This window comes from Rattus norvegicus, chromosome 4, assembly GCF_021556685.1.
Source record: "Rattus norvegicus strain SHRSP/BbbUtx chromosome 4, alternate assembly SHRSP_T2T, whole genome shotgun sequence".
NCBI classification, from domain to species: domain Eukaryota; kingdom Metazoa; phylum Chordata; class Mammalia; order Rodentia; family Muridae; genus Rattus; species Rattus norvegicus.
In genome coordinates this window covers 20,404,608-20,419,547 of record NC_141537.1, presented here as the reverse complement: position 1 = coordinate 20,419,547, position 14,940 = coordinate 20,404,608, and positions in this window count along the sequence as shown.

The following is a 14,940-nucleotide window of genomic DNA, read 5'->3' as shown; positions in this document are numbered from 1 at the left end:
GCATCATACTCAACTCACCAAGAAATTAATTCTCTTGATTCAATACTCCTAATTCTACTCAATCCTTCCTGTCTCCATCTGCACCCTGGAGCTAAGGCTGTCACGCATAGCCCACTGAACCCAAATCCCACTCAGAGAAAGCTAATTTCCCAGGCATACTGTCACTCCTAAGTTCACAGATGAGACCACCACTCCAATAACTGTCCAAAGAGGGATCCATCAGGAGTGCAAAGGGCACAGGAACTGCAAAACAGCCAGAGACAGGCTCTTTTCAGTTTCCATCAGTGCCCCAGGGCTAACCCTGTGACACTACTCTCCACACCTAAATCACACCCAGAAAGAGCTGGTCTCCCAGGACTGCTAGCGCACCTAACATCATAGGCCCACAGGAGGGACAAGCTCCAGTCAGAGAGAGAAAGACTCACTAACACTGGAGAGAAGCAGACGGCAAGAGACAAGCACAAGAACCTAAGCAACAAAAACCAAGGCTACTTGGCATCATCAGAATTCAGTTACCCCACACCATCAGGCTTTTGATAACAAAACACACCAGAAAAGCAAGATTTGGACTTAAAGTCACATCTCATGATGATGTTGGAGGACTAACTCCTTTAAAGAAGTGCAGGACAACACAGGTAAAATAGTAACGTCCTTAAAGAGGAAACACCAAAAAGTCCCTTAAAGAAGATACCAAAGAAAACATTGACAAAACAGTCAAAGGAAATGCAAAATGTGAAAAGCGCTTAACCCAAAACATCCAGAAAATTTAGGACACAATGAAAAGACCAACCTAAGGATAGTAGGTATAGAAGAGAGTGAAGACTCCTAACTTAAAGGGCCAGTAAATACCTTCAAGAAAATTATAGAAGAAAACTTCTCTAACTGAAAGAAAAAGATGCCCATGAATATTCAAGAAGCCTACAGAACTCCAAATACATTGAACCAGAAAATAATTCTTTCCATCACATAATAATCAAAACGCCAAATGCATAAAACAAAGAATATTAAAAGCAGTAAGGGAAAAGTACAAGTTACATATAAAGGCAGACCTATAAGAATTACATCAAACTTCTCACCAGATACTATGAAGTCAGAAGATCCTGGGCAGATTCTATTCAGACCCTAAGAGAACACAAATGCCAGCCCAGGCTACTATATCCAGCAAAACTCTCAATTAACATAGATGGAGAATGAAGATATTCCAAGACAACACCAAATTTACACAATATTTTTCCACAAATCCAGCCCTACAAAGGATAATAGATGGGAATCTCCAAAGCAAGGAGGGAAACTACACCCTAGAAAAAGGAAGAAAGTAATCTTCTTTCAACAAACCCAAAAGGAGATAGCCACACATATATCATTCCACACCTAGGAACAAAAATAACAGGAAGCAATAATCACTAATGCTTAATATCTCAGAACACCAATGGACTCAATTCCCCAATAAAAAGACATATACTTGCAGACTGGATATATAAGCAGGACCTAGCATATTGCTGCATACGGGAAATGTACCTCAAACAAAGTGACAAAGACAGACAACTTCAGAGTAAAAGGCTGAAAAAATTTTTCCAAGCAAATTGTTCCAAGAATCAAGCCAGAATAGTCATTCTAATATAAAGTTGACTTCCAACCAAAATTTCCAAAAAAAAAAAAGGTAAGGAAGGACATTTCATATTCATCAAAGGAAAACCTACCAAGATGAGCTCTCAATTCTGAACATCTATGCTCCAAATGCAAGGGTACTTATATTCATAAAAGAAATTTTACTAAAGCTCAAAGCATACATTGCACCACACTCAATGTGAGACTTCAACACCATGCGCCCATCAATGGATAGACAATGGAAACAGAAACTAAACAGAGACACACTAAAACTAATAGAAGTTATGAACCAAATGGATTAAACAGATACATATAGAATATTTCATCCTAAAGCAAAAGAATATACCTTCTTCTCAGCACCTCATAGTACCTTCTCCAAAACTGACCATAAAATCAGTCACAAAACAGGCCTTAACAAGAAGATTGAAATAATACCAGGTATCCTCCAGATCACTATGAACTAAGGCTGGTCTTCAGTAACAACAAAAACAACAGAAAGCCCGTATATACATGGAAACTCAACAAAGCTCTACTCAATGATAACTTGCTCAAGGAAAAAAATAAAGAAATTAGAGTTTTCAGAATTTAATGAAAATGAAGGCACAAAACACCCAAACCTATGGGACACAATGAAAGCAGTGATAAGAGGAAAACTCATAGCTCTGAGTGCCTCCAAAAAGAAACTGGAGAGAGCATATACTAGCAACCTGATAGCACATTTGAAAGCTCTAGAACAAAAAGAAATAAATACATCCCAGAGGAGTAGACAGCAGGAAATAATCAAATTCGAGGGGCTGAAATCAACCAAATAGAAATGAAAAGAACTACACAAAGAATCGACAAAACCAGAAGCTCTTTCTTTGAGAAAATCAACAAGCTAGATTATCCCTTAACAAGATTAACCAGGAGGCACAGAGACAGTATCAAAATTAACAAAGTCAGAAATAAAAAGAAAGACATAACAACAGAAACTCTGGAAATAAAAAAAAACCTTCAGATCCTATGACAAAAGCCTATACTCAAGAAAACTGGAAAATCTGAATGAAATGGACAATTTTCTAGACAGATACCAGGTACCAAAGTTAAACTAGGATCAGATAAACCATCTAAGCAGTCCCATAAACCCTAAAGAAATAGAAGCAGTCATTAAAAGTCTCTCAACCAAAAAAAGCCCAAGACCAGATGGGTTTAGTGCAGAATTCTATCAGACCTTCATAGAAGACCTAATATCAATATCTTCAAACTATTTCACAAATAAAAACAGAAGTAATACTATACAATTCATATATAAATCCACAATTATGCTCATACATAAACCACACAAAGACTCAACAAAGAAAAAATACTTCAGACCAATTTCCCTTATGAATATTGATGCCAAAATACTCAATAAAATTCTTACAAAATGAATCCAAGAACATATCAAAATGATCATCCATCATGATCAAGTAGCCTTCATCCCAGGGATGCAGGAATGGTTCAATATATGGAAACCATCAATGTAATCCACTATATAATTGAACTCAAAAGAAAAAAAATCACATGATCTTCTCATTAGATGCTGAGAAAGCATTTGACAAAATTCAATACCCCTTCATGTTAAAAGGCTTATAAAGATCAGGAGTACAAGTCCCATACCTAAACATAGTAAGAGCAATATACAGCAAACCACTAAGAAACATCAAACTAAATGGAGACAAACTTAAAGCAATCCCACTAAAATCAGGGACAAGACAAGGCTGTCCACTCTCTCCCTACCTATTCAATATAGTACTTTAAGTCCTAGACAGAGAAATTAGACAACAAAATGAGGTCAAAGGGGTACAAGTTGGAAAGGAAGAAGTCAGAATGTCATTATTTGCAGATGATATGATTGTATACATAAGTGAGCCCAAAAATTTTTCCAGAGAACTCCTAAACCTGATAAACAACTTTAGCACAGTGGTTGGGTATAAAATTACACTCAAACAAATCAGTAGCCTTTCTCTACTCAAAGGATAAACAGACTGAGAAAGAAATTAGGGAAATGACACCCTTCACAATAGTCACAAATCATACAAAATACCTTGGTGTAACTCTAACCAAGCAAGGGAAAGATCTGTGTGACAAGAACTTCAAGTCTCTGAAGAAGAAATTGAAGGTCTCAGACAATGGGAAGATCTCCCATGCTCGTGGATTGACAAGATTAATATAGTAAAAATGGCCATCTTGCCAAAAGCAATCTACAGATCAATGCAATTTCCATCAAAATCCCAAGTCAATTCTTCACAAAGTTAGAGCAATTTGCGAATTCACTTGGAATAACAAAAAAACCCAGGATAGGAAAACTATACTCAACAATAAAAGAACTTTAGGGAGAATCACCATTTCTAACCTACAGTTGTATTACAGAGCAACTGTGGTAAAAACGGCATTGTATTGGTACAGAGTCAGGTAGATAGATCAGTAGAATAGAATTGTAGACCCAGAAATGAACCCATACATCTATGGTCACTTGATCTTTTACAAAGGAGCTAAAACCATCTAGTAGAAAAAAGACAGCATACTCAGGAAATAGTGCTGTTTCAACTGGTGTTCAGGATGCAGAAGAATGCAAATTGATCCATTCTTATCTCCTTGTACCAAGCTTAAATCTAAATGGTTTAAGCACCTCCACATAAAACCAGATACCCTGAAAATAAAGGAAGAGAAAGTGGGGAAGAGTCTTGAACATATGGTTACGGGAAAAATTTTTCTGAAGAAAATGGCTTATGCTCTAAGATCAAGAATTAACAAATGGAACCTCATAAAATTGAAAAGTTTTTGTAAGGCAAAGGACACTGTCAATAGTACAAAACAGCAACCAAGAGATTGGGGAAAGATCTTTACCAATCCTACATCTGATAGAGGGCAAATATCTAATTTATACAAAGAACTCAAGAAGTTAGACTCCAGATAGTCCAAATCATTCTATTAAAAACAGGGTACAGAGCTAAACAAAGAACTTTCAGCTGAGGAATATCAAATGGCTGAGAAGGACCTAAAGAAATTTTCAACATCCTTAGTCATCAGAGTAATGCAATCAAAACAATTCTGAGATTCTACTTCATACCAGTGAGAATGGCTAAGATTAAAAACTCAGGGGACAGCAGATGCTGGCGAGGGTGTGGAGAAAGAGGAACACTCCTCCATTGTTTGTGAGACTGCAAGCTGATCCAACCATTCTGGAAATCAGTACAGAGGTTCCTCAGAAAATTGGACATAGTACTACCTGAGGACTCAGCTATACCACTCCTGGGAATAAACCCAACAGATGCTCCAACATACAACAAGGACATAGGCTCCACTATGTTCATCGCAGCCTTATTTATAATAGCCAGAAGCTGGAAATGTCCCAGATGCCCTTCAACAGAGGAATGGATACAGAAAATGTGGTATATCTACACAATGGAATATTACTCAGCTATCAAAAACAATGACTTCATGAAATTCTTAGGCAAATGGATGAAACTAGAAAACATCATCCTGAGTGAGGTAACCCAATCACAGAAAGACAATACATGGTGTGCACTCAGTGATAAGTGCATAATCTCAGAAGGGGGAGCCAAATGCTCAAGGGTGGTAGAGGATAGGATGGACTTGGGAGAAAGAGAGAAGGGGGAGCGGAAAAAGGGGGGCAGGATCTGTTATGGGAAGAGACTGGATGATAAAGGGTCAGGAATTTGAACCTGTGGCAATGTGGGATGGGCAACTGGGGATAGCCACCAGCAATCCCAGATACAAGGAAAGCAAGAGGCTCCTAGAACTCAACAAGAAAGAGATTAGCTGAAATACCCAACAATGGGGAGGAACCTGTAGAGACCCAAATTTTCAACCCAGAACTGCTCCTGTCTAAAGGAAATATGGGGACAAAGTGTAAAACAGAGACTGAAGGAACGGCCATCCAGAGACTGCCCCACCTGGGGATCTATCCCATATACAAACCTCATACTCAGACTCCATTGCTGATGCCAAGAAGTGCTTGCAGACAGCAGCCTGTTATAGCTGTTTCCTGAGGGGCTCTGCCAGAGGCTGACAAATATAGAAGTGGATGGTCACAACCAATCATTGGACTGAGTGTGGGGACCCCAGTGGAGAAGTTTGAGAAAGGACTGAAGGAGCTGAAAGGATTTGCAACTCCATAGGAAGAACAATATCAACCAATCAGACCCCCAGAACTCCCAGGGACTAAACCACCAACCAAAGAGTACACATGGAGCGACCATGACTCCAGCTGCAAATGTAGCAGAGGATGGCATTGTCTGGCATCCATAGGAGGAGAGGTCTTTGTTCCTGTGAAGGCTCAGTTCCCCAGTGTGGGGGAATGTCAGGGCAGTGAGGTGGAAGTGGGCTGGTGGGAGGGGAGCATCTTCAAAGAAGCAAGGCAAAGGGGGATGAGATAGGGGAGATCCAGAGTGGAAACTGGGAAAGGGGATAACATTTGGAATGTAAATACATAAAATATCCAATAAAACATTCTACTTTTTGTTGTTTCTGTACCACTATAATCCTATTCCAAATAACCACCCCATTGCTCACAAATAATGCAGCATATTTCTAATTTCTCCCAAAAGCCATTTGATACTTTAATATTCTGAAATATACAACTAAATTCCACCCTTAAAATACAGCTCAGGAGGCTGAGAGATGTATGTGTCAGTGTTGTAAAGTGCTTGATGTGCATGCATGAGGAACTGAATTCAGCTACTCAGCATCCACATAAATGCTGGGCTTTAACATGCACATTTGTAATCCCAGCACTGGGAAGAACAAAAAGGTGGATCCCAGAGGGTTGCAGGCTAACCAGTCTAGTTGAACTAGAGAACTCCAGGTTCAGTGAGACACCCTATCTCAAGAAAATAAGGAAGAATGCTGAAATGATGGCTCAGCAGCAGAGACTGAAGGAAAGGTCATCCAGAGACTGCCACACATGGGGATCCAGCCCATATACAGCCACCAAACCCAGACAATATTGCTGATTCTAAGATGTGCATGCTGACAGGAGCCTGATATAGCCATCTCCTGAGAGGCTCTGTCAGAGCATGACAAATACAGAGGCAGACCAACCATTGGACTGAGCATGAGGTCCCCAGTGGAGGAGTTAGCGAAAGAACTGAAGGAGCTAAAGGGGTTTGCAACCCAATAAGAACAACAATACCAACCAACCAGAGCTCCCAGGGACTAAACCACTACCCAAAGACTATACATGGACTGACCCAGGGCTCCAACTGCATATGTAGCAGAGGATGACCTTGTTGGGCATCAGTGGGAGGAGAAGCCCTTGCTCCTGCCAAGGCTGGATGCCCCAGTGTAGGGGAATGTCAGGGTGAACAGACTGGAAGGAGTGGGTAGGTGGGTCAGGGAACATTCTCACAGAAACAGGGAGAGGAGGAATGGGATAGGGGGTTTACGGATGGGAAATCGGGAAAGGGGATAATATTTGAAATGTAAATTAAAAATCCAATAAAAAAAGAAAAAGAAAAGAAAGAGTGCTTATTTCTCTTTCAAAGGACCTGGGTTCAGTTCCTAAGACTTACATGGCAGTTCACAATCATATATAATTCCAGTTCCAGGGAATCTGATTATCTTTTCTGCCTTCCATGGGCTTTGGTATTCATATGGTGCACACAAATACATGCAGACACCCACAAACACATACACATAAATTATATTATATATCATATAATAAATAATATAGTATAAATTATGCATTATATCTCATATCATGTTATATACTATACACTATACATTATATATTGCATTACATATTGTATAGCACATAATATATTATCTATTACATATTATTATGTTTTACATTTATTTACTATATATCATATATTACAGTATACAATATACATTATATGCTATTATGTCATACATTACATATGAGATAACTCATATTGTATGTTCATTATATATTGTATATTATACATTATACATTACACATATGATCTTGAAAAATAAGGTTGAAACAGAGTGGTTGAGCCGATGTCTACATAGAGCTTGACTAATGCCCATAGTACTGAAAGGTACCATGCATACGACCAGAGAAGAAAGGTGACCAGCAACCAGCTCTAAGCCCTGTGGTCTAGGATGGAAATTTGTCTGAAGGATACATTGCTGCCACTGCATCAATGTTATAGCAGTAGCCGAGCACTCTTTGATTGGATTTAAGGCCAGCCAAGAGACAGAACTCTTGCTTGACACTACTGGAGTGACCTACAACCTGAAACTAGAGAGGATATGGACCTATAAGAAAATATAATGCTACTGTTCTGCTAAATGAGTATAGCAATAAAATGACTTCTAAGTGTGTTTTTCTAACTCGTACACCAATACCTTACTCAGCCATCACCAAAGAAACTTTCCCACACGGTAGCTGAGAACTGACAAAGAAACCCACAACTGGACAATATACCTGGAGTGAGAGATTTGGGAATAGTCAGTCCTAAATGAGCCCTTCCCCTCAGGGCTTAATGGAGCTTCACAAAAGAGGAAGAGGAAAGACTGTAAGACCCAGGACAGATGGACAGGAAACAGACTCCCCCCCAAAGTGACCAGACTCACACCTGTGTGAACTCAGAGAGACTGTAGCAGCGTGTTCAGGCAGGTTAATGCAGATGGGTTACTCATGCTGAGAAGGGGAAGTAGTCATGGGCTCCCACCTCGAACCAAGAAGCTGTCTTGAAACTGCAATGAAGTGTCACTGGATACATTTATCACACTTCAGGGAGTCTCCAGGCCCAGTAGTAGATTGCTGATATACAATGAACTCAATGTTTATACAGACTCTCTCTCCCTCATATTGTTCTCTTTGGGCATGTTTTACCTTACTGTTCTCTGGCAAATATTATGGCATCTGGTTTTGTGTTTTTACAGATGTTGCTGTGCATGTGTTTGTGTGTTTTACATTTGTTGTTATTTGCTTGGGTTTTTCATTCACCTCTTTGTTTTCTAAAGAGAAAGAGAAAGAAGGGAGGTGGAGTTGAGGAAGTAGAGAGGTGGGAAAGATCTTGGAGCCTGGGGGTAGAAAAACCATGATCAGAATATACTGTCTGAATTTTTTTCATTTAATAACATAAGGTATAGAGCAATAGAGGAAGACTTCCCAATTCTGACTTCTGGTTTCTACATTTGTAGGCGCATATAAACTCAAATCCCCCTCCTGCACATGCCAACACATACATACATACATATATACATACATACATATATACATACATACATACATACATACATACATACAAATTAAAAGATACATTTAGTTACAACTCAGACAGCTCTTCAAGCTATTTAATGCACTTTAAGGAGGGACATCATTCCAACAAAGCCCTCACGAAACTCTGCAGCTAATGAGCTCTGTCTGATTTGGACTCTCTCCATCTTCATGTTCATGTCTATACCACAGACTTGTTAGTCATCTGCTTCAGATCCTGCTGCATAGCTTTTGAAAAGTATTTTTTTTCCTTTTCTTTTCTAATCATCATTTATCTTAGTTCTTTTTTGGACTCCTCAAATGAGCCAGCATATATCTCCTCTTTCTACCATTAACTGGACTGGCTACAGTGTTTAAATGATAACTGCATAATCTATCTCATTGTATAAAGTCTGTTTCATGAAGGCAAGGATTCTCTATTCTTATTATGTCAGAAATAATCATAGTGAAAGTCAAGAGGGACGTAATATTTGTTAAAGAAATGAACAGAGTAACACATGGATAATATCATTTATTATGCATATGTCATTAATTTATTGGATAAACTGAAGGGGATAAATCCTCAAACTTTCATACTCACAATATCATAGTAACACAGATCTGGTTTAAATCTTCCTATTCGCCTTAACTTGGCCATCAAGTCAATATTCCAATAGCAGAGAATTACTAAACAGAATACCTTATACATATATTAAATGTGCCTATGTTTTCTAATGCACATGTGAATAATTTGATATCAGAAACACAGATGGTGCATTAGAAATGGGAATGATTTTCTTTGTTTTGTTTTAAGAGTGATGAAGAATATAACATGTTGATGAGGAAAGTAACCTTTCTCTTTGTGGCAGGCACCTCTGCTTGCCCATGAGTGACTTTTCTGCTGAGGTTTCATTGTGTTCTCTTCAACATTGATGCTTGTCCTTTTGTGAATGACTGTGAATAGAAATAAAGTGAGTGAGTTTTAACTTAAAAAAAAATCCAGGGACTAAGCCACTACCCAAAGACTATACATGGACTGACCCTGGGCTCCAACTGCATAGGTAGTAATGAATAGCCTAGTAAGAGCACCAGTGGAAGGGGAAGCCCTTGGTCCTGCCAAGACTGAACCCCCAGTGAACGGGATTGTTGAGAGGAGGGCGGTAATGGGGGGAGGATGGGGAGGGGAACATCTATATAGAAGAGGAGGGGTAGGGGTTAGGGCTATGTTGGACCAGAAACCAGGAAAGGGAATAACAATTGAATTGTAAATAAGAAATACCCAATTTAATAAAGATGGAGAAAAAAAAACCCAAACAAATATCTGCACATAAGAATACAAATTCCGGGAGGATGGGGGCAATGAGAGGGATGTAAAGTGAATAAGTAAAAATAAATTTAAAAGATTAAATAAAATGAATAAATAAATAATAAAAAGATATAAAATATATTTTAATACCTACAAAAAAGCAAAACAAAAGAATACAAACTACTTGATGTAGATAGGAAATAAAATAAAAGCAGGAAATGATCAACAAAAACAATTTTAACTACTAAAAGTTGAGGAATGAACAAAAATAGTTTTAATAATAATAATAATAATAAACATGATATGTTAATATTACATGGCAAATATATAATTTCACATGTATATTTTATGTATCTATATGAACATATTATGTATAATAAAAATAGTATAAAGTCTGAAAGGAAATTATGTAATAAAGCATCTCTTAAATTTAGAACTTTTATTGTCAGTAAAATGCTATTAATTCAAAATATCTTTGACAGAAACAAATTTCACTTAAATATACATCTTAAATTTAATTTATATCCAAGTATGTATATATTATTTATTATAATTAAGTATGTATAATGTTTTAAAATATTTTCACATATCAAGTTTATACATATGCAGAGAATAAGATTTATATCCCATGCATACATATTTAAAGATATTTAGATTCTTAATTTTAGTCATTAGAACATTTTAATAAAAGGTCTCATTTTTATTTTTATCTTATGTGTATACACTTGCTTCCTGTCCTCTGCCTTTTCCTTGCAAATGATTTAGTGGAAAAAATTAATTAAGAATAATATTTGTGACATCATCTCAAATTGGGAAACATTTCATGTGGTCTTTCCTATTGTATCTTGAATTTTTTAAGCTGCTAATATGTTTCAGTTTCATTGCCTCTTTTTGCTTTATGTAAGTGCTGTAATATTTAGAGAGATGTTTTGATATTAAGATATCAAGCACTCTTAGATTCGGTATACATCAAATTTTAGTTTAATCCTCATAAAAATTTTTCTTTTAATTTTACCGATTGTTGCTGTTGTTGCTATTTTTTTGGCAAGGACTCTCTGGTCCATATAAACTTGACTTTGTACTTAACCTGGTAGCCAAGTATGAAATGAGATATGCTTGCCTCAGCCTTCCTCTTAAGGTCTAGACTATGAGCCTGTGTCACCATGCCCGGATAATGGCCTAGTTCTTATGAAAGAAGCTGCAAACACCTCCACACCCTCATACCCAAAACAAAAACAAAATCAGACGAACAAAAGTTATGCTGCATCTTCTAAGCATGCGTGCACTCATCACTTCTCTCTGCCCTCAACTGATTCTAGCAGCCAGAGTTGCCTGCTATGACATAACCTGGAATTCTAAGCTAAATTAAGCTTTTTCTCCCATGAAGTTGTTTCTTGCTAGTTTGTTGTTGCCGTTGTTGTTGTTGTTGTTGTTGTTGTTGTTGTTGTTGTTGTCTTGTATCACAACAGGAGAAATCAATGAAAACAAAGGACTTCTCTGCAACCTCCAAGTCCTCTTCATGGTCATAACTGAGTAGAAAACAGAGAAAATCATGAAGTCTGAAAACTTAGGCATAGTCCATTCACAAAAGCCTTTATTCAACTGGAAGAGGTTTGAAAAAAAATAAAGACTAGTTATGGCTCCAAAAGATGAAAGGACAAGGTAAAATGACCCACATTCTCTAACACAAAAGCCATGAGCTTTCTTTCTGATGTCTGCTTTCTTTCGCTGTGGTGTTTCTTAAATATCAGTTTCCTGTAGATAGATTTGTCATACTGTCCTACAATGTTTAGGTAATCTTCTAGCGTTAGCAATTTCCAAGAAATTTTTTCTCCAAAGCACAGAAATCATATATTTGGACGTCATATTATACCAAGTGATGTTTAGAAGATTTAGAAAGAGGAATGGCAGGTGTATTACTTCTGATCTCGTAGATTCTTTGCTTCAGTTTCACTGAGTAAATGGTTGTTGCTTGCCATAACACATATTGAGGTTATTAATGCTAATTAAAACATTTAAATGTAGTCTAAGTCCAAATCTATATTTACCTTTATATTTTTGCTTCAGATTCTAAGTCAGAATATCTTTCTTCACTACCCATAAGAATCAGTGAGCAAACATCACAAAACAGTAATAAGATTATCAGTCAAACTTCTGACATTGCGCAAGAAAGAATTTGTGTGGGGGTTGTGGGGGAGGAGGTGGAACAGTCAGGGAAGTCGTGCACTGGGAGGAGAATAAAATCTGGATTGTATAAATAAATAAATAAATAAATAAATAAATAAATGAATTTGTGGTATAAGAACTATACAAAAGACTACAACTATATTATCTGGCTATGATCACTAAGAACCAAGTAACTAATTCTAAGTCTAATTGTGAAAATTTTATCTTTCTTGTAGTGGGTAGTGGTTATTATTAACTTTCCATTGCTAGAAAATGCCTGAGTCATTCGGCTGATAATGGAGTTACCTATTAAAATCAATTTTTCAATGGTCCAACAGTACACGGTACCTTCATTGACATAGTGCTGGGAAGAGTTTCTGGCAAATGCTGGTTGGAAGGGGGGACAGAGTTTGCAAGACTTGTGCTAGGCATGGAGGACACATAGTCTGCCAAGCTTTTCTAACAACCTTTGCATGAAAACTACCAAAGAGTTCAGGAGAACTACCTTCTGAGGTTGTGCCCTTACAGATAGACTGTATACCCCCTGGTCCTGATCAACTTCAGCAATCCCAACTGTAGCCTACTGTAGACCGCATCTGTACCTTGAGGAGATACTCCAACCACACTATATCTTGGTAAGAAAGAGGTATTTTGTAAATGACTTTTTACTTCTTTGAACATCTAAACAACCAAGTAGATCTCAGAATATTTTTCTCACTTATAATCATCTCAAACATGAGAGACAGACACAGAGACAGAGAGACAGAGGAAGACAGAGAAACACAGAAGAAGGAAGGAGGGAAGGAACAAACAGACAAAAAATAAAGAAAAAATCAAGCTGCCATTAGTGAGGAAATTTTCCTGCTAGACCAGTTCTATAGACTCACCAGCCAGTGGTCTACCTCGGCTTCAGGCAGAGCAGAGGTATGAAGCCAAGGCCACTGCAATGGCTTATCTTGTGTACCCATTTAAGCCAGTGTCCCACCTTCACTTCCTGTTGCTATGATAAACACCCCAACAAAAGCATCTCAGAGGGCAAGTGGCTCATTCAGGTCACAATTCCAGGTAATAGGTCATCCTTGTAGAAAAGTCAAGGTGGCAGGAATTTGAAGCACTTATTCATGTCACAGACCTGCACAAGAGTGAGAAAAAAAATGAATTAATGCATATATACCATCGAACTCATTGTTTTCACTCCATACAGCCCAGAATCCAAATCTAGGAACTTGTACAATTCACAGTCATGGTAAACTTTCCCCTGTCAATTCATCCAATTCAAAAAAAAAAAAAGGAAAAAGAAAAAAGAAAAAAGAAAAAAAAACTCTGGGAACATGTCAGTGGCCTAACCCAGTTTTAAAATTTTCTCGTTGAAATTCTCTCTTCCCAGTGATCCTATAACATGCCAAGTTGTCCACTGGAATGATCACAACTGTGTTTACATATTTAAAAGCAGAAGATAAGTGTGTTCCTTGTATCCATGCATCCTCTCTTAGGTCTGCTGAGCGTAGGTAATTACACCAGTATATTGCATCAGCCTTTCTTAGTCTCATTTAGGCTACGGAGACCACTCTGGAAGTGAGATAAAAGCAATAAACTCTTTCCCTTAGAAAACACTTCTACAGGAAGAAACTCAAAGTTTGCATGAAATTTCATGTTGTTGATACCTTGACACCCTGTGCCACAGGGATCCAAAGAGTAATGTTTGGAATCAGTTTTAAATCTTTTGCTGTCTCTGAACTCTTCATACAACAGCAGCAAAGGAATCTGGAGGCATATGATAAGACCATACCTCTTCGTGCCAACAAATTAACCTTAACAATATTTCCTTGTTTTTCTTTCTCCTACCTACCTATCTACATACTTATCTATCTGTCTGTCTATCTATCTATCTATCTATCTATCTATCTATCTATCTATCTATCTATCTACATACATACATCCATCTATGTATCTATTTACCTAGGTCTTACCCATGTCTTTTTAAAGTTCCAGTAATGGAAGATTTTGATACCATGGCTTATATGAAATGATAATATTCATAAGATATACATTCCTAGCTAATTTTTAAGTAATCCTAGTATTATTACCTAGAAGAGACAGAAATTGAGAGATGTGTTGAATGACCAAATAAAGTTGGATGGTGAGAATGAATTTTCTCGGTATTCCACAATGAGTTAGAACTAGGGGGCATAAAACTCAAATTTTAAAGAGATCCCTCCAAAGTGGGGAGATCAGACCCCACCTTGCAGTCTTTGTAATCAAATCAAGATGTGACCCCAAAGCAGTGTATCATAACAGCCTATGTGTTGATTCATCTGGGTCTGAAAGCTGGTCTAGTCTTACTCATTATGTAACCACCGACAGCTCACTTATTCTCACCACACCTAGTCTCAATATAATGGGACTAATTATAACTACAAACCGGTAGTTTACTAGTACTCAGTACATAGTTTACTCAGTACATAGGAAATTACACTCAGTGGCGTGTACACTGGTACTTAGACAGTCTCATTATTTTCTTTGCTTCTTAAATGTGTGTTTCATGGAGTCATTGTGAAAAGTAAATGTCAACCTATATGTAAACAAGTAGAAATTTATTTAGGCTTTGATAAGTACTCAATAGGCATATCATTTTGTTTATGGTTAA